The sequence below is a fragment of the Silene latifolia genome, chromosome 1 (assembly GCF_048544455.1).
Source record: "Silene latifolia isolate original U9 population chromosome 1, ASM4854445v1, whole genome shotgun sequence".
In the NCBI taxonomy this organism is placed as follows: domain Eukaryota; kingdom Viridiplantae; phylum Streptophyta; class Magnoliopsida; order Caryophyllales; family Caryophyllaceae; genus Silene; species Silene latifolia.
Window position 1 is genome coordinate 133,613,303 of NC_133526.1, and position 20,964 is coordinate 133,634,266.

Genomic DNA, 20,964 nt, shown 5'->3' on the forward strand with positions numbered 1-20,964 from the left:
ACGACATTTTGTTCCCCAAGAGAATTCGTGATCACTAAATACAGTTCATTGGCTTCTCCTCTTTATCGGAATTTCGCTTATGACGACCCGAGCGGATTTTCTCCTCAGCGGTGCCAAGGGCGCGCCATTGTCGATTTATACCTTTCTTTTCCTCAACGATGCCAAGGGCAGGTCGTTGTCGATCTATTATTTTATCCTCAGCGGTGCCAAGGACGTGCCGTTGTCGATCTACACCTTTATTTTCCTCAGTGATGCCAAGGGCGTGTCGTTGTTGATCCAACCCTCTTTTCCTCAGCGATGCCAATGGTGTGTCGTTGTCGATCCAACACTTTTCCTCAACGATGCTAATGACGCGTCGTTGTCGATCAATTATTTTCTCCTTAGCGGTGCCAAGGGCGCACCGTTGTCGACTCAACGTATGATTCTTCCCAGTGGAGTCATCAATGTGTTCCCCAGCGAGAGTTCGTTGCCGCTTACAGCCTACGTATTTCTCAGAAATGGAGTTCGCTTGAGACCGACACAAGCTGATTCCCCAGCAGTTTCTACCGACGTCCTTCTACCCTCAATATTATTATTTCCTCACGGAGTTCAACAAAGGTGTCGTTCTCCAGAAGTTTCCATACCAGCCGACCTTTTTGGGTTTATACACCTAGGTTCATACACCCCAACTTCCCTAGAGTTCATACACTTCTACCCTTAGGATCATAATCCTTTAGGATCACACTTCCTTAGAGTTCCCACACCCTAGCACAATCCTTACATATCTTTTAGGTCTTACCCTCAGCTTCTACACACCTCCGGAAACATCTCGGGAAAGAAGTCTCAGATATGATTTCTTCTTATGGCTGGCGAGCTTCCTTAGGTAGTCTAATGGACTTTAAACGACCCTCCCCGATAGTCGACAGACTCTAAAATGTTCCCGACGACAGGTCTTTGGTTCATACCCCTTGAGCCGCCTAGCGTCGCCATAGTCGTCAGGTGGTAATCTTTGATTGACCTGATGGCTATACTTTGACTTTTGCCTTGTCCAAGCCTCGGTCATAGTGGGGGCTCTGTAGATACCTCATTTCTACACCTCCCGCCAACCACCCAGTGATGATTGGGCCGCATGTTTGATACGCGGAATGATTTTATGACAGTTCGTAAGTTCATCGACAAGTGATAGCTCAAACACTCGGGTCAATCCCTTGGTCGTCATCTACGTGCCGATACGGTCGTTTTGACAATAATTAGAGTTCATGTGGAGTCCGGGTCAAAAACCGCTTCATTTTCTAAAAACAGTTTAAATGCCGAGTCGTAATATTCCGGAATGTTCTAGAATTCACTGGTTGTTTATTACTAAATTTAAATTAATATTTTTAAGTAAATATCTTCCGTATTTTGTGTTTTATGGAATAAGGAAGTATAGATCTACCGAAATTCCATAATAAAATGCGGAATTCTTTCTTGCTGAGGAGGAAACCTCTGGGGAAAGGACGCAGCAGGTGCTGCGCCTCTTCCAAGGATCGCAGTAGCTGCTGCGCCTCTTCTGCAGTCCTCTTTTCATGCTTTTCAAAATATTTCCGTGATTTGTTTCGAAATCCGTGTCATTCCTAAATTCCTCCATGTGTTTAGTATAAATAGAGACCTCCGGCCTCCATATTTGGCACGTGAGTGTTCCGCCCCTTCTTTCTCTCTCTTTGTATTCTAGACTACGTTATTGCTTTCGACGCCTACATGCTTGATCAATCGACCATGTAAGGTCAGATCCTTTTGAGTCCCAGTCACGTTGCATAGACCGACCAACTGGACCAACTCCGTTTAATCAACCTAATCAATTTACTAAATCCTTTAACAAGGGCACTTTCCACGCATATTCGAGTCGAGCAATCACTAAACGATAACTTTAGTCAATCTCATTTTGTGAAACATGTAAGTCTGAGGGTGTAAATCCCATTTTATTATTGTACTTTTATTCTGTATCATCTAATGTAAGATTTATATTAGAAGCACGTTCAAAAACCGTCTTAAAATCAATCTTTTAAAACCGTTTTTTATAAAATAGCGAAGGTCAGACGTCGAGAAGAAACGCACCAGCAGTTGCGCCCCTTCGAAGAGTCACAGCATTCGCTGCGCCTCTTCCAGAGGCTGCTCGCTGCTCTTGCTCTTCTTCTTCCTCCTCGACTTTCTACAATTTTCCCCTTTTCTTATTTCTTTTGTTTTCCTTCGTTTTCTTTTTAGTTTCTGTACATAAACCATGTTTTAACAATTCCTTTCTTATTTTAACATTTAATTCGTCCTTTATCCCGAGTAATTCAATACTTGCGGGTTTTCGCCGTTTTAATTCAAATTGATTTTTCCGGGTTTCGACTTGTTCATGTCGAGATTCTGGGATTCTAATTTGATACATAAGTTTTCTTATTTGTCTAGTTTCATTAATCTAACCTAAAGTTTTCTCGTTTTGTATTTTCGACACGAGTTCATCGTAATTATGTAAACCGTTGTAAATTTCTCATTTTATTCGCTTTATGACTTGTCCAGATGCATGTAATTGATTAAAGCACTTCAACTCGAGTTTAAAACTGATAATCAATCCTAAATCTACCAATGAACGATAACAATCCGCGATTCTGACTTCACAACCAGAATCCAACTCAAGAACAGGAGAAGGAAGTGCTGCGCCTCTTCCAAAGGACGCAGCAGATGCTGCGCCTGTTCTGGGTTGGCTTCTGTCCCTGAACTTTTTCTCGTTTTGACGTAGATCCTAATTACGGTTTAAATCGACTATTATTCGTATTAGCGCCTCTAATCTGACGTGTTTTCATATTTTAATTTTATTTTCTTTTTTATTTCCTTCTTTGAAATCCCGTCTTTGAGCGTGCTTCTGACGTAGATCAAATAATCTTTGTAACTCTTGTAATTTTAATTCTTAATATTTATTTATCATCATTTATTATTTGTATGATTTATTTGTATGGTTCACATGTAATTGAATCTAACATCCACTTCAACCCCAATTCAGTGCTAAATTGTTTGTTAACCGACATAGTCTAATTTCACATGCTAGGATTAATCTATTGTTTGTTGCATTGCATGCATTACATCGATGACATATCAAATATGAACAATTTGCCTAATCATTAGTAGAGGCTGCTATCGAGGCGGACGGAATTAGGTGTTCGATTAAAGAACTTCCTAATACGTACCCTCACCCCTTACTCCAGTTATCTCAGGACATCCGTGTCATTGGCATCTCGAGAGTCATTCTAGACATAGAATGCTATGGGTAATGAGTTCTTAGTGTTTATGTCATTACTTTGTGTCCTGACGTGGCACGAGTATTCGAACGGTTTCCAATTTTTCCACTATAAATTGGCGGCGACTCCACAAATGCAGGCTTATTCAACCTTTTACCGGTTTCAATGCCTCACCAATCGGTAACGGCCCATGACATGCTTTGGCAAACCAAGGTCCCGTGGGAGAAGTGCCGCCGTCTCAAAACCAACGCGTGGGTGACCCATGTCCACAGTTTGGCGACTCCGCTGTGGAAGATACACTTACGTGTTACCCAGGGTTAAACTTGAATAAGGTTAGGGAATAGTTTATACAAGACAGTTGTCGCTTTTCATTACTCGACCTTCTTAGGTCGTTTCATTCGGCCTTCTTAGGCTTAACCCAACCAGGGTTTGATTGCTTGGTATGTCAACCCACCTTTTAAGCCCAAACCCTCTAAATGCACTAAGCATACTGTTATAATGCTTGTATGAATGTTTGTATCATATACGTGATCACCATTTTGTAAACAAAACCATGACGAAATTTCTGTAAAACAAAATCCTTTAAAATGTAAATACTTTCAAAAGTGGCCTAAAATAGTGCAAATTGAGTCGAAACTTTGTCCAAATATCCAGTCAAAATTCGGGCCTCAAAACCCATTTTAAAACCTCACATCAAGTCGACACTCCTAAAACTACACTACAGTTGCCTAGGATAAACACTTCAAAATTTGTCATTTTCAAAACTCGCTTAACACAGTGGCACACTCCCACTTCACAAGTCGAGTCTTTTTTGAGTAAGTGTGCTAAAATGGTCGATCGTGTTTTGATTCGTCGTCGATCTCTTTTCCCAGTTTCCAAGATGCCTGGAACTAGTCACGCAAGCGTTAATGGTTAACCCGAATAACACGAAAATGGTAATGATCTAATCCTAGCCGCGCTCATCCATCTCCAAACAAGCCAAGACCAAGCTTATGCTCGCCTCAATGCTATTGAAGGCCGAATTATCGCTGTAGAAACTAGGCTTCCTCCTGCAGAGAATGATATTCCTAACATGGTCGTGCATGATAATCCTCCACCTTTTGTTGGACAACTAGAAACCACTCCAGGTCTCACCGAAGCTGAAAAACGACACCAATACTTTGAGGAGCAACTAAGGTACCTCAAGAGAGATGATATCTATAGGGAGAACAATCGCAAGTATGAGGCGGTAAATGCTCAATTGCCAACCAACTCCAACATGACTGACATTCCAAAGTTCAAGGGACATGAAAACCCTTTGAACCATATTCGTGCCTTCAAAGATTACATGTCTATCAAAGGCATTAGACCAGAGATGTTCTTAAGGATTTTTCCTTCATCTCTCGACACTATTCCTAAGCAATGGTTCTGCTCTTTGGAGCATAAGAAAATTTCTACCTGGGACGATGCCGCAATTGAGTTCACTAAACAATACGCGGATAATGCTAAAATCCAAGTTAACATGTGAACTCTCGATGTTCTTACCCAGAATGAGAAAGAAGGCTTCACCGACTTCCTAAGTAGGTGGAGAAAGACTAGCACACAACTTGTTGAACGTCCAGACGAAGCCACTCTTGTGGAAAATTTCGTGGATAATTTGAGGCCTATCCATGCGAATCATCTGAGGTATTAAAACATAAGGTCTTTCAAGGACTTGAGTGTGCTAGGAAAGAGAATTGAAGACGACATCCGTAAAGGACTCTTGTCCAAAACGGTAGGTCATGGATATCAGGGTTCAATGAGTCGTTCTTATGGCTCTACTAGCAAGACCGATGAAGTTAACCTTGTCGAATCATCTGCTAAGAAGAATAACCCACAAAGGAAGTTCACGAACATTGGTGATTCATATTCCAACGCTCTGAAAAGGTTGATGAAACAGGGTAAGCTCTAGCCCATAGAACCTACGCCTGACCCAGAGAAGAAATCTAAATTCTGGGATGAGAATGCATACTGCGAATATCATAGAGGCAAAGGACATGATACGGAGAAATGTTTTAAACTAAAACATGTCCTTCAGGATATGATCGAAGATGGTCGTTTAACCATACCTTCCAGAGGCAAGCCTAACAATACTCAGAATCCTCTTGGAGTTCTGATGATCACAGATGAAGAATCCACCTTGGATTGTTCACACCTCATTTCTCCAGTCGAGTATGAGATTCATGCACTAGAAGAGGAGGGGAGTTATTCCACTATTTCTCCTACCATTGCCGACTTTATCGCATGAGCAAAGAGTGTGAGTAGGCAAGTTTCAGAGCTGGAAGTTGTAGTGGCATCCCTACGCAATCCAAGCACCATACCTAGGAGAAACGTGCCACTGGCTCCAAGTCTATATCAAGAGTCGATGATGCAAGAGGTAATCGCAGTAGTTGACAATATAGTAGAGCAAATAATCAGTCTAGAAGCTGAAATCATCAGGTTAAGAGAGCTCAGTATCGTCAACGGAATATGGGCTGATGACGATGAAGATGAATACCTCACGGAACACTATCTAGTCAAGGCTAGTGAGGATATAGTCAAGGCTAGCGAAGATTAAGATATAGACCACCTTACTCGCTCAGGACGTCCATATCAAAATGTCTCTCAGAACGGTCCTACCGTTAATGGTCCAGTTACTAATACCAACATCATCACACCAAATTATGGCGAAGATACATTTACTGACCACTTATTAAAGCAACTGCATAAGACCAAGGCTGATCTTTCAGTCTGGCAATTAGTCGCGAGTTCATTTCCCCATCATCAAGATTTACTGCAAGCATTGGCTAAATTGAACGTAACGCACAACTCTACGCCTGACGACGTAGTCAATCTAGTCTTCCAAGACTCAGTTAAGCTAAGTAACCCAGTTAATTTTTCGGATGAAGATTTGCCTCCTTTCGGCACCAGTCATAACCTCGCTCTATACATTACGGTCACATGCTTAAAGAAGAACGTACCAATGGCTTTGGTGGATGATGGCTCCGCAGTCAACGTCATACCACTAAAGACAGCATATAAGTTGGGCATGAAAGAATCAGATTGGACTCCTACCAACCAAGGTGTTCGAGCATACAATGGAACACGACGTAAAGTAGTAGGGTTAATTAACCTCACTGTAGCCACAGGACCGATCGAGCGAAAGGTTAATTTTCAGATAGTGGATATCGAGGCATCATTCAATATACTTCTGGGAAGGCCTTGGATTCACGCTTCCAAAGCGGTAACATCCACCTTGCACCAGAAGATCAAGATTCCTCTAGATGGCAAAGTAGTAACGATCACTTCATCACCTATCAAGGCTGTGATAGAGAAAATGTCAAGCAATCAAGTAGTCACAGACCCAGTATATGAGCTTGGGGGTTTTCAGAGCATAAATATTATAGAAAGCGAACTGGCACCTATATAATTCAACCCATACTCCAATTTGGTGGTCAACCACATACTCAAGTCCTAGGGATACTTCCCAAGAATGCCATTAAATCCCACCAAGAAGATTACCTTTTCACCTTACAAAGAAGGAAACTCTCAAAGGATACCATTAGGATTGGGATACAAGCCCACAAAGGCAGAAGGCTTAGAAATGCTCACTCAGTTTCAAAACCGTAAAAACAAAGGAATCCAAATGCGATCCTATCTCCCTACCCCAAATGGATACTTCGTTAGAGAAGGGAGTCACGAGTACTTTCACGGGTTTCCCGAACCTTGGCATTATAAGGGAATGCAACTAGCTGGAATCGAGGTCTTCCACGATTGCTATTTCATTCCTCCAGAAACGGTTCCTACCGTCAAAACACGTCCAACACCTTGTTTAGATGAACAACTGTTAGCCTTCTGTTTGGAGAAGACCGATTCGCCAGGGCAGCGCAGGATGAGATCTTTACCATGATACTTCAAGATGACCATTTTAACCCAACAACACTAATTACCGAAACCAGCTCGAATCAGCAGAAAGGATGGAGAAAGTCGATCAAGTGGACTAACAACCAAGGAAAGCTCTTCAAGGTCACTACTGGAGAAGGAGAGATGTTCAAAGAAGAACCCGAAGACAACGAATTCGAGTTAGAGTCAGAGTCGGAGTCGGAATCAGAGTCTGAGTCTAGAGAAGTCGCTAGAGAGTCTTCTTCTGTCATCACTCCCCATTCCCTTATTTCTCCTAGCATAGCGTCGCATAGTAGCAACAGCTTGGGAAATGTCCCAGCAGCTGTCCCTTTACCGCCACTGACTACTGAATATGTGGCTTCTTTGTTTAAGCTATTTTAAAGATTTAATATGAATGAATCAGATTCTGCTTACTCCTTGTGTTTTTCTGAATGCAATTCTATTTACGATGATAATGAGAGTCTTCTTCTGTCATCACACCCATCCCCTTATTTCTCCTAGCATAGCGTCGCATAGTAACAACAGCTTGGGAAATGTCCCAGCAGCTGTCCCTTTACCGCCACTGACTACTGAACAGATGGCTTCTTTGTTTCAGCTATTTTCAAAATTTAATATGAATAAATCAGATTCTGCTTACTCCTTGTGTTTTTCTGAATGCAATTCTATTTACGATGATAATGAGGATGATCCTAACCTAGACTCAATCGAATTACCTCCCCATATAATTAAAAAAGATATTACAAGAGGGGGAAGGGCACCAGTTATAGAGAACACCGAACCCATCAACGTAGGAATCGAACTAGGACCCCAAGAACTTTGGATAGGGACAACCTTAAACCCAACTGAAAGGGCAAATTTCATCGACATCCTACACGAGTTCAAGGACGTTTTCGCTTGGTTTTACAAGGATATGCCAGGGATCGACAGAGATATTGCAGAACATCGAATTCCGATCAAACCAGGTTTCAAACCTGTAAAGCAGAAGCTTCGTCAGATGAGGACTGAGTGGGCTCTTAAAATCAAAGAAGAAGTCGATAAGCAATTCAAAGCCGGGTTCATTAAAGTTTCCGAGTATTCAGACTGGGTGGCTAACATAGTCCCCGTACCCAAAAAGTATGGGCGAATCCGTGTTTGTGTTGATTTCAAAGACTTGAACAAAGCGAGTTCCAAGGACGACTTCCCTCTACCACACATCGACATATTGGTAGATAATACAGCAGATCATGCGTTGTTATCCTTCATGGATGGGTATGCAGGGTATAATCAGATCAAAATGGCCATGAAAGATATGCATAAGACAACCTTCATCACTCAATGGGGCATATATTGTTATACAGTTATGCCATTTGAGCTAATAAATGCTGGAGCTACATATCAACGCACTGCGACCACATTACTGCATGACATGATGAATAAACAAGTAGAAGTATACGTAGATGATATGATTGTCAAATCCAAAGATAGGAAGGGGCATATCGATAATCTTTGAAAATTCTTCCTTAGATTGCGCAAGTACAACATGAGGCTCAATACTCAGAAATGTGCATTCGGAGTAACGCCAGGTAAGCTTCTGGGATATATCGTCAGCCATAGGGGAATAGAAATTGATCCATCCAAGATCAAAGCTTTAACTGAAATGCCATAACCCCAAGCGGAGAAGGAAGTTAGAGGATTTCTAGGCAAAGTGCAGTATATAAGCCGATTCATATCAAAGCTTACTATGAACTGCGAACCCATTTTCAAGAAGCTTAAGAAAATGGATCATACCATATGGGACGATGACTGTCAAAAGGCTTTTGACAGGATTAAGGAGATACTGGCTAAGCCACCAGTGCTAATGCCTCCCCAACGAGACCAACCTCTTGGTTTATATCTCACAGTCACCGAAACGGCCATGGGAGCTATGCTCGCACAGACTGTTGGGAAAGAAGAAAGAGCTATCTACTACCTTAGTAAGAATTTCTTAGAGTACGAGTGTAAATACACACCTCTCGAAAAGACATGCCTCGCTCTTTTGTGGGCCATAGAGAAGCTACGCCACTACATGCTTAGCTACTCTGTCAAGGTGTATTCTAAAATGGATCTTGTCAAATACCTCTTCGAGAAACCCATTCTCAACGGACGGTTGGCAAGGTGGACCTTAATGCTCTCAGAGTTTGACCTCAAGTACGTACCTTTGAAGGTCATAAAGGGGCGCGCCGTTGGCGAATTCTTCGCAGATAATCCTATCAACGATACCCTGGTAATAGACACGTGGTCATTTCCAGACGAGGACACCCTACAGACCAGTGTAGACTCTTGGGATCTTTATTTTGATGGAGCATCGAATTTAAGAGGTTTCGGAATAGGAGTGTTGCTCATTTCTCCTGAAGGCGAGCATATACCACTTTCTGTCAAACTCGACTTCGAGGTGACAAATAACGCAGTAGAGTATGAAGCTTGCCTCATTGGTCTACAAGCAGCAGTAAGTTTAGGAATTAAGAATCTTCGAGTTCACGGAGATTCATCCTTGATCATTAACCAAGTTACAGGATCTTGGAAAATTCGAAGTGAAAGTCTAGCGCCCTATCAGGCTAGAATAGATCAATTTGCCCAATTCTTTGATCCGGTCACTTATCTACACCTACCTCGTGAAGAGAATCAATTTGCAGATGCTCTTGCGAAACTTGCACCTTGATTAATATGCCAGACAACATGGTTGAAATGCCTTTATGCATCGAACGGGGATCAGAACCAGCCTACGTACACCACCTTACAGATGAAGAGGAAAGCCCAGAGGAACCCTAGTTCAAGCCATTCTAAACTTCAAACTTAATGGTACATACCCACCAGATATGGACAAGAGGGGACAATGCGCCATACGCCTACTAGCCTCTCAATACCTCCTCATGCAGGGAGAGTTGTACAAAAGAACACCTCTTGGTGTCGTCTTGCGTTGCCTTGATCATTCATAGGCACAGAAAGTGATGGAAGAAGTTTACGATGGAGAATGCGGTCCTCACATGAGTGGACTCATGATGGCAAATAAAATCACACGTCTAGGATATTACTGGACGATAATGGAGTCAGATTGTATTAAATACGTCAGAAATTACCATAATTGCCAAATCTTCGGGAATGTGCAACATGTTCCTCTCAGAATGCTTTACACCATGACATCTCCTTGGCCATTTTCTGCTTGGGGAATCGACATCATTGGGAAGATCATCTCTCGATATGGTTGCTCACATGAGATTATTAGTGACAATGGGTCATATTTGTAGGAAATATCGGTATACTTCCCTTTAAATTATAAGGATTATAACGAAATTATAGATATGAAAACTAGTCATAAAAGAAATTTGCATACACAAAATAAAGAGATTATGAAATCAACCTTCGGTCCTAGCAAAATCGGCCTAAGAACAATATCGCAATGATATTCACCTATCAGTTGCACCCAAGATGATATGAGATATGCCTTTGTTCTTGCTAGAATAGATCCCCAAATTAACTGATTAATTTTTTTTAGGGTTTTGTTGTGTTTTTCTTGATGAGAGGCAAAAATTAGGTCAAAAGAACTAGGTTAAAAGAGTTAAGACTAAAATGATCTCCTTCAATCCCTATTATAACGGAAATTGGGAGTGAATAAAGGGAGATATTTTTCTTCCTCCTTTTCGGTTTTGACCGAGTGACCTAGCCCAAAATAAGGAGATTAAATCTTCTTATTTTGGTAGTTTGCAAAATGCATATAAAGTGTATTATTTATAAATTGTCATTTATTTTATTCCGTATTAATAAGTCTACATACAACAGCTTGCAGTCGATTTATTAATGCCGATCTGTAATAATATATTATGACAATATTGTATAATATATACTTTAATTATAAATATCGCATATTTATAATTAGCTAATTAAATATAACCGATTACATTTAATTACGAATTAACAACTTAATTCGTTCAAGCTAACATTATATACATTAATTAAATATAACATATTATATTCAATTTACGAATTGACAGTTAATTCATCTCAGCTAATATTATTTAATTAATTAAATAATCGTCTCATCAACACATTGACTAACTGTTTAGTCAAATACATGAACTAACCTTTTAGTCATATAAGGCATCAATGTGATTACATTTCCATAATCACATCTCTCAAACACATCCTTTAGGTGTGACTTTTAGGGACCAGTTGATCACCGCCATCAGTATGATAATAACGTCAAACTTTCTAGCAAGCCAACCGTTATTAGGTAATCGTTAATCAACTGATAAAATACGAAGTACACCCTTGTGAACCTATAAGAGATTTATAAATGTTATCACACTAATTTGTGGAGGACACAAGCTCCAACAAACTCCCACTTGTCCTCACAAGTGTATGTGCGATAACCGATTCTCATATCCTAAAATTTCTCCCACTCAATGTAAAACAATTTGCAAAATCCGTATTCACAAAGGTCGTATTTTACAAGTGATCAATATCAAGAGTGGTTTCCCCGACTAGAGAGTAACTTAACTGATAAACGAATCATCATTCGAGCATGGCCATGCATTTCAGTTACAACTCCTCGAGTGGCCCTGAGAAATAACTATACTTGATAAGGGTTGGATATTTTCTTCAACTTGAATCCTGCAGATGTAAGCACAGTATGAAATGACCCAGAAAAAATCTACTTAGTCTCCAGTTACGGCAGACCATGAGAAAGAAACCAAAGTCACCCAAAAACAGCCTTAATCTCAAGAGACAGTCGATAGTCAAAAGAATCGACTCTAGGAACACTATGGACGTCCAATCCACGACCTGGCACCGAATGTTTTTAAACATTTAGGACTCCATTACGTTGTCACCAAAAATTTGTCCTACGAGGTATCGTTATAATCTCGCATCTGTGATCGATCAGTCAACCGTTTGACTTATGGCTCGTTGAACCCACCATCAATGGATGGCACAATATAATAGCAGAGTTATAAGCTCATTAAGGCGATTATGGACCAAAACAAATATAATGTAATTCAATTCACTTTGTGGCGTTCAATGTTGTCGGTACAATCCACATGAAAAACAAAATATTATAAAAACGATGAAGTTATAAATAGTATATGAAAAAGATAATGTATCAAATCCATAATCAACTACTACAACTTAGGAACACGTTTAATTCCCATGGAAATAACGTGCCCTTCATGCTTATCAAAATTCAACGGTTTAGTGAGAGGGTCCGCGATGTTATCATCCGAAGCTATCATGTCAATCACTATTTCTTCTTGCTCCACGTAATCACGGATCAGGTGAGCTTTCCGATGTACATGTCTAGATTTGTTGCTAGACTTAGGCTCCTTAGCCTAGAAGATGGCACCTCTATTGTCACAATAGATGGTGATCGGGTCATTCGAACTAGGAACTATCGTAAGTCCTTGTAATAATTGACGCATCCATATAGCTTCCTTTGCTGCTTCCGAAGCGGCATAGTACTCGGATTCAGTGGTAGAATCTGCTACAACATCCTGTTTGGAACTCTTCCAGCTGACCGCAGCACCATTAAGAGTGAAGACGAACCCGGACTGAGATTTTGAATCATCTCGATCCGTTTGGAAGCTAGCATCTGCGTAACCGATTGCGCATAGCTTAGTATCCCCTCCACAAGTCAATACCCTATCCTTAGTCCTCCGTAGGTACTTAAGGATGTTTTTAACAACTATCCAGTGTGTTTCACCTGGATTCTTTTGGTATCGACTCGTCATACTCAATGCATATGCCACGTTTGGACGTGTGCATATCATGGCATACATGATTGATCCTATTGTAGATGCATAAGGAACACGACTTATGCGCTCAATTCTTTCAGGCGTCGCGGGTGACTGAGACTTGCTCAACTGCATCCCAGTCGTCATTGGAAGGTTCCCCTTCTTGGAGTTGGTCTTGCTGAACCTTTCAAGAATCTTATCCAAATAAGACTCCTGACTCAATGATAACGTCCGTCGTGATCTATCTCGGTAGATACGGATTCCCAATATGCGTTGTGCCTCACCCAGATCTTTCATCTGGAAATGATTCTTCAACCATCCTTTAACCGAAGATAAGAGAGGAATGTCATTCCCAATCAAGAGTATGTCATCGACATACAATATCAAGAAAACAATCTTGCTCCCACTCGACTTGATATATAAGCATGGTTCCTCGACCGATCGAGTGAAACCATACTCTTTTATCACCTGGTCGAAATGATGATTCCAACTCCGAGAAGCTTGCTTAAGTCCATAAATGGAATGCTTAAGCTTGCACACTTTCTAAGGATTCTCAGGATCTATGAAACCTTCGGGTTGCACCATGTACAACTCCTCCTCCAAATAACCGTTTAAGAAGGCGGTTTTCACATCCATTTGCCAAATTTCATAGTCATGAAAAGCGGCAATCGCTAAGATAATCTGAATGGAACGCAGCATAACTACGGGTGTAAAAATTTCATCAGAATGCAAACCGTGCACTTGAGTGAAACCTTTTACCACTAGTCGTGCCTTATAGGTATCTGGTTGCCCGTCTACAGAACGCTTTATTTTGTAAAGCCATTTGCACTGTAGAGGCTTTACCTTATTAGGTAAATCAACTAGATCCCATACGTCATTCTCATACATGGAGTCCATCTCGGATTGCATGGCTTCAAGCCATAGCTTTGAGTCGGAACATGTCATTGCACCTTTATAGGTAGCGGGTTCAATACTCTCTAGGAGTAAAACGTCACTCTCCTCGACCATACCAATGTATCTGTCCGGAGGATTAGAGACTCTACCCGACCTTCTAGGTTCCTCAGGAATATTAACCGTATCATCAGTTGGAGGAATAACTTCCTCCATCTGTTCCTCGGTTTTTGGTTCTTGAATCTCCGACAGCTCGAAGGTTTTATTACTTGTCTTGTTCTCGAGAAATTCTTTCTCTAAGAACGTCACACTAGCCGCAACAAAAACTCGATGTTCGGTAGGCGAATAGAAGTAATGACCAAACGTTCCTTTTGGATAACCAATAAAGTATGTCTTGACCGATCGCGGGCCGAGCTTATCCTCGTGTCTCCACTTGACATAAGCCTCGCAACCCCAAACCCGAATAAAGGACAAGTTAGGTACCGTTCCCTTCCACATTTCATATGGAGTCTTGTCGACAGCTTTAGTCGGACTTCGGTTAAGTATAAGAGCAGCTGACAAAAGAGCAAAACCCCATAATGAATCAGGTACTACCGTGTGACTCATCATGGATCGAACCATATCAAGTAAGGTTCGATTTCTCCGTTCGGACAAACCATTTAATTGAGGTGTTCCAGGTGGAGTTAACTGTAAAACGATTCCACAGTCTTTAAGTTGTTGATCAAACTCATTTGAAAGATATTCGCCACCCCGATCTGAACGGAGTGCTTTAACCTTTCTACCCAGTTGGTTCTCAACCTTGTTCTGGTATTCCTTGAATTTCTCAAAGGACTCACTTTTATGCTTCATTAAGTAGACATATCCGTATCTACTCAAATCGTCCGTGAAAGTGATAAAATATCTATAGCCATCTCTAGTGGTAATTGACATAGGTCGACAAACATCAGTATGTATGAGTTCTAATAGGTCAGTAGCGCGCATTCCAACACCTTTGAAGGAAATTCGAGTCATTTTGCCAATGAGACATGATTCACACGTGCCATATGTAGAAAAATCGAATGCGGGAATAATCCCATTATCGACGAGTTTCTTTACACGTTTTTCATTTTTGTGTCCCATTCGACAATGCCATAGATAGGTTTGATCTTTGTCACCAACCTTTAATTTCTTATTATTCACGTGTAATATTTCCGTGGTTTGATCTAAGATATAAATTCCATTCATGAAAACTACTTTGCCATAAATCATTTCATTAAAAGAGAAAATACAGCTATTATCCTTTATTGAAAATGCAAAACCGTCTTTATCGAGTACGGAAACAGAAATAATGTTCTTAGACAAACTGGGTACATAGTAACAGTTATATAAAAATAACTCAAAACCACTAGGGAGTTGGATTACGTATGTTCCCTTCGAGACTGCAGCAACTCTAGCTCCATTCCCGACTCGCAGGTCCACATCACCCTTTCCGAGAGGTGTGATGTTTTTTAGGCCCTGCAAATGATTACACAGATGAGAACCACAACCAGTATCAAGTACCCAAGTTCCGAAACTTGTATGGTTAATCTCAATCATATGAATATAAGATGACATACCAACAGGAACGACTCGGCCTGCTTTTATGTCCTCACGGTATACGGGACAGTTCCTCCTCCAATGTCCAGTCTTGTGACAATGGTGGCACTCAATGTCACCGCCCTTGCTCTTTGCCTTGCCTTGTGAGCCACTAGTCTCACCAGGCCCACTCTTACCGTTTCCTGGCTTTTTGAACTTTAGCTTACCTACAGTTAGGTCACCTGGAGCTTTGCCCTTACCTTTATTCTTGTTGGAAATCATGAGAACATCCTGCTTCATGCTCCCACTCAATTTCATATCCTTCTCGGTCTGTACGAGAAGTGAGTGTAGCTCAAGAGGACTTTTCTTCAAGTCATTCATGTAGTAATTCGCCCTAAAAAGGGCAAAACCATCATGAAGTGAATGAAGCATTCGGTCAATGACTATGCTCTCATTGATTTTGCAATCAAGTGCCTCCAATTTCTCGGCATTCTCAATCATCTTAAGAATGTGTGGGCTAACCGGTTGGCCCTTTTGGAGTTTTGCATTCAAGAAGTGACAGGTATGCTCATAAGTAACGATTCTCGATGCCTTTGAGAATTCGTTAGTGAGCGTGGTGAAAATCTTGTTTGCACCTTGGGCAATGAAGCGTCTCTGCAAATTGGTTTCCATTGCAAAGATGAGTACGTTCTTTATCACACCCGCTTCCATGACGAAGTCACTATAAGCAAGTGACTCGTTAACTCCTGCATTGGGGCCTGGGTTTACCGGTATTACCCAGTTAAGTACTTGAGCTTACCGTCAGTAATGGCAGCATTCTGTAGTGCTGCCTCCCAGTCCGCAAAGTTGGACCCATCATTCTTCAGTCGTGTGAACTGATTCATGTTGTCCATAAAAACTTTAAGCCAGGACTCGCGTCCAAGTGTGGCACTTGGCATTGGGATTTCGTTATTTCCTGCCATTTGTTGTAACAGTATTATCAAAATAAACGTATTCTACACTGCGAAAAGAAGAATAAAATAATAAGCATATGCATCGTTATGATTTTAAGTCTTAATGGAAAACTGTTATAAGCGAAGACTCAAGCATTTATACAATTGACCTCCCTCAAGAATTATATAAATGATCCCAAGACTGATCAATTATCTGTAAATTGATAAGCCAACCTTTGGGCTAATTCTACTGTTAGAATTCTTGGTCGATAAATTTCTGTAAATTCTATCTTTAGTCCATCATAATCACGAGAAACTCTTCGGACTATAATGTTGAGATAAACTAAGTCAACACAAACTACTTACCCAACGTAGAAGGGGTCATATTATGCCTACCGACGAAGAAGGGATTCATAGTTGTTTGCCCTTATAAAGACTAGTCTCAATTTCCGTTTTAGAGGAAGATCCCATCAACTTTATTTTAATTCATTTTAAGTGAACTAATATCTAGCATGCGTGAATGAATAAACTAAGGTGGTGGCTTAAACTGTGTGACATCTGTTTGTCAATAAAAACTAACATACAATCTATATGAGTCAATTTTCATGCATTTTAGTAGGTGGTTTGGTTTTAGGCGGAAAATGATGCACTAACTAGCATGTGAATGAAAAGCAATAAGAACGGTAAAACGTAAAACAAAATAAAGTCTTAGTGTGGCCTATCTACCAAAATGAACATAAATACAACTTTGGAATCCATCCTTGGACCCGAGAAGCTTGTCTTGATGTTCCATCTTGATCCATGTAGCGGGAGTGAGCAATCCAATCTCCATCTTTAGTCTTCTCAAAAATTACAATTTAAAATTACATAATAAACCTATTTACATTCTAATTTCAAAACCGTAATAAATAAAGAAAACCAAACGGAGATACGAGATCTCAAATTACATTAAAAATTATGTTTCCATCATTACGAAAACATAATTTAAATAAGGCCACACTAGGTATTACAAATTACAACCGATTGCAAAAATACGTAAATAAATCCATTCAACGATTCATTCAACTATAAAAAATGCATCAACTAAACAAATTAAACATGCAAGACATAATTCCTTAATTATGTAGATTAATTTCCCAAACCACCTATTTAAATGATCAAATTAAGTGACAATTCCTCAATTAATCACATTAATTTCAATCTTAATTCATATTTACCTATAATATGAATTAATCCATCAATATTTTAAACTGCTTTAAAATAATTAGGTATCTAAAATTTGTGAACTTCTTCACAACAATTAATAATACATTTTCAATTTAATGTATAATCAATATTGGCCAAGAACAACAAGATTTTTTTTTTTTTTTTAAATTCTCACGGCATTTGAACAAAAACAACCAAAAACTATTTTTTTTTATATTTAAACTCTCGGCTAAACAGCCCCAAAAAAAGAATTTTTTTTATCGGCAAAAGTACAAAACCGAAAGGAAAAAAAAAACAGAAACTTTTTTTTTCTTTGCATTCGGCACAATGCCCTAAAACAAAAAATAGATGAACAAATTGTTTATAGTTGCTATTAGAACAAGATTGGCATAATCACCTTTTAATTTAAACATGTAAATTAATGAAACATGATTCTAAATAACGATTTAAAACCATTTATGCCAAAAACTATATAGCAAAAACAATTTATCAACAATGAAACAATCTCCATTTACATTTTAATTTAATCCTCATTAAATCAAACATCTACAAATTCATCATGTAATTATTTTAACTTATTAAAACAATAAAATGAATGAATCAAAATGGAAATAAATCATCAAAAACAAGAACAAAACTTCGGCTGGAAAAAAAAAAATTCTTCTCGGCAAAAAAAAGCCGAATTTTTTTTTTCTTTCGAAATCCTTTTGTTTAAATTCAATTATGAAATTCATCAAAAATAATTTCGTGGCCTTGGCTCTGATACCACTTTTAGGAAATATCGGTATACTTCCCTTTAAATTATAAGGATTATAACGAAATTATAGATATGAAAATTAGTCATAAAAGAAATTTTCATAAACAAAATAAAGAGATTATGAAATCAACCTTCGGTCCTAGCAAAATCGGCCTAAGAACAATATCACAATGATATTCACCTATTAGTTGCACCCAAGATGATATGAGATATGCCTTTGTTCTTGCTAGAATAGATCCCCAAATTAACTGATTAATATTTTTTAGGGTTTTGTTGTGTTTTTTTTTGATGAGAGGCAAAAATTAGGTCAAAAGAATTAGGTTAAAAGAGTTAGACTAAAATGATCTCCTTCAATCCCTATTATAACCGAAAATGGGAGTGAATAAAGGGAGATATTTTTCTTCCTCCTTTTCGGTTTTGACCGAGTGACCTAGCCCAAAATAAGGAGATTAAATCTTCTTATTTTGGTAGTTTGCAAAATGCATATATAGTGTATTATTTATAAATTGTCATTTATTTTATTCCGTATTAATAAGTCTACATACAACAGCTTGCAGTCGATTTATTAATGCCGGTCTGTAATAATATATTATGACAATATTGTATAATATATACTTTAATTATAAATATCGCATATTTATAATTAGCTAATTAAATATAACCGATTACATTTAATTACGAATTAACAACTTAATTCGTTCAAGCTAACATTATATACATTAATTAAATATAACATATTATATTCAATTTACGGATTGACAGTTAATTCGTCTCAGCTAATATTATTTAATTAATTAAATAATCGTCTCATCAACACATTGACTAACTGTTTAGTCAAATACATGAATTAACCTTTTAGTCATATAAGGCATCAATGTGATTACATTTCCATAATCACATCTCTCAAACACATCCTTTAGGTGTGACTTTTAGGGACCAGTTGATCACCGCCATCAATATGATAATAACGTCAAACTTTCTAGCAAGCCAACCGTTATTAGGTAATCGTTAATCAACTGATAAAATACGAAGTATACCCTTGTGAACCTATAAGAGATTTATAAATGTTATCACACTAATTTGTGGAGGACACAAGCTCCAACAATATTTCCAGGTCGAAGCCTCACAATTGCTAGCCAAGTACAAAATCAAGCACCACCATTCCTCGCCTTACAGACCTCAAACCAACGGCACGGTGGAGGTAGCTAACAAAAATGTCGTTATGATCCTCAAGAAAATGATCGACAATTATCGAGATTGGCCTAGCAAAATACCTTTTGCGCTATAGGGTTATCGCACACCAGTTAGGACGCCCACTGGGGCTACTCCTTTCTTTCTAACTTATGGCATGAAAGCTGTGCAACCAGTTGAATTAGAAATCCCATCCCTACGCATTTTGCTCGAAAGTCAAATCCCAGAAGCTGAATGGAATAAGGATCGTTATGAAGAACTCATCCTCTTGGATGAACGAAGGCTGCGCGCACTACATAATGTGCAGACATATCAGGCACATATCAAACAAGCCTTTAATAAATGGGTAAAGCCCAGGAACATCAAAGAAGGAGATTTGGTGCTCAAATTAGTCAGAGCTTTCCTACATGTCGATCCACGAGGAAAGTTTAAGCCTAACTGGGCCGGACCTTTCTTAGTCAAATCCATACTCTCGGGTGGTGCGTTTAGGATTACAGACTTAGATGGGAATGAATTTTCTAACCCTACCAATCTAGACCAACTGAAACGGTACTACCGTTAGCATATGACAAGAAAACGCGCCTCGCGTAACCCACGTGCCGCTCATGCGACACGAAGTAAAACCGACCCCTGGCCAGCTAAAGCTTATGTCTCTATGCTCTTGCATTTTGACATTTTGACATCCTTATATCATCAAATAAATTGAATTGCACTTCCCTCGGGAGTAAGTAAAGCACATGCTTATTTTTTCTAAAAGTTCATTACAAGCTCTTGCTTCGAAAATTTATTATTTTACATTTACTCGAACTACGCACAGGGTTTGATTTCATTTTTTCTAATGAATACGTAGGCAATCCTTCACAGGATACAACCCGTTATTTTAAAATGTAAATAGAAGGACATTTGTATTTGCATTTGAAAATCGACAAGAATAGTAAAAGAAAATCATAACAGTTTCTTCACTAGTTAATCTTTTATTCATTGTTCCATAAATAGTAATAATACGCCAAATACATATAAAATGAAAATACTGAACTAAATGCTAGGCTATGATTCTAAAACCGCGTCATTTATTACAAAATAATAATAATAATACTATAATAAAGGGCTAAGGCTATTCTTCCATTTTTCCTTTGCCTTTGTCACCTTTGTCATATTTCTTGTCTCAACCACGAGCCGGGCGCTCTTGCGTTGTCTCCGACCTAATCACCAACAGTCGTTCTCGCGGTCTAGCCTTACCATTTCGATCCATCACCATCTCTACGACAGGAGCAGCTCTCAGTTTCTTCGACGGACGAGTAACTAGGAATCCGGCTTCTTCTTCCTCTTCAGTCAAGTACTTTTGATTCTCCTTTGCTGCTTCACAGATCTTGTAATCCACATGCTCGTGTTTCTTCAACTTCTCACGTTCTTCGGGAGTACCAGCCTTTCGCCATTGCAAATATGAGTCAGATACCCATAAGGAGCCAATAGGAACTGGTATGAACCACATGTTCCTCTGAGCCCACCTAATTACCCACTCTCGATAAGACTCCAAAGTATGTGCCAATGCAGTA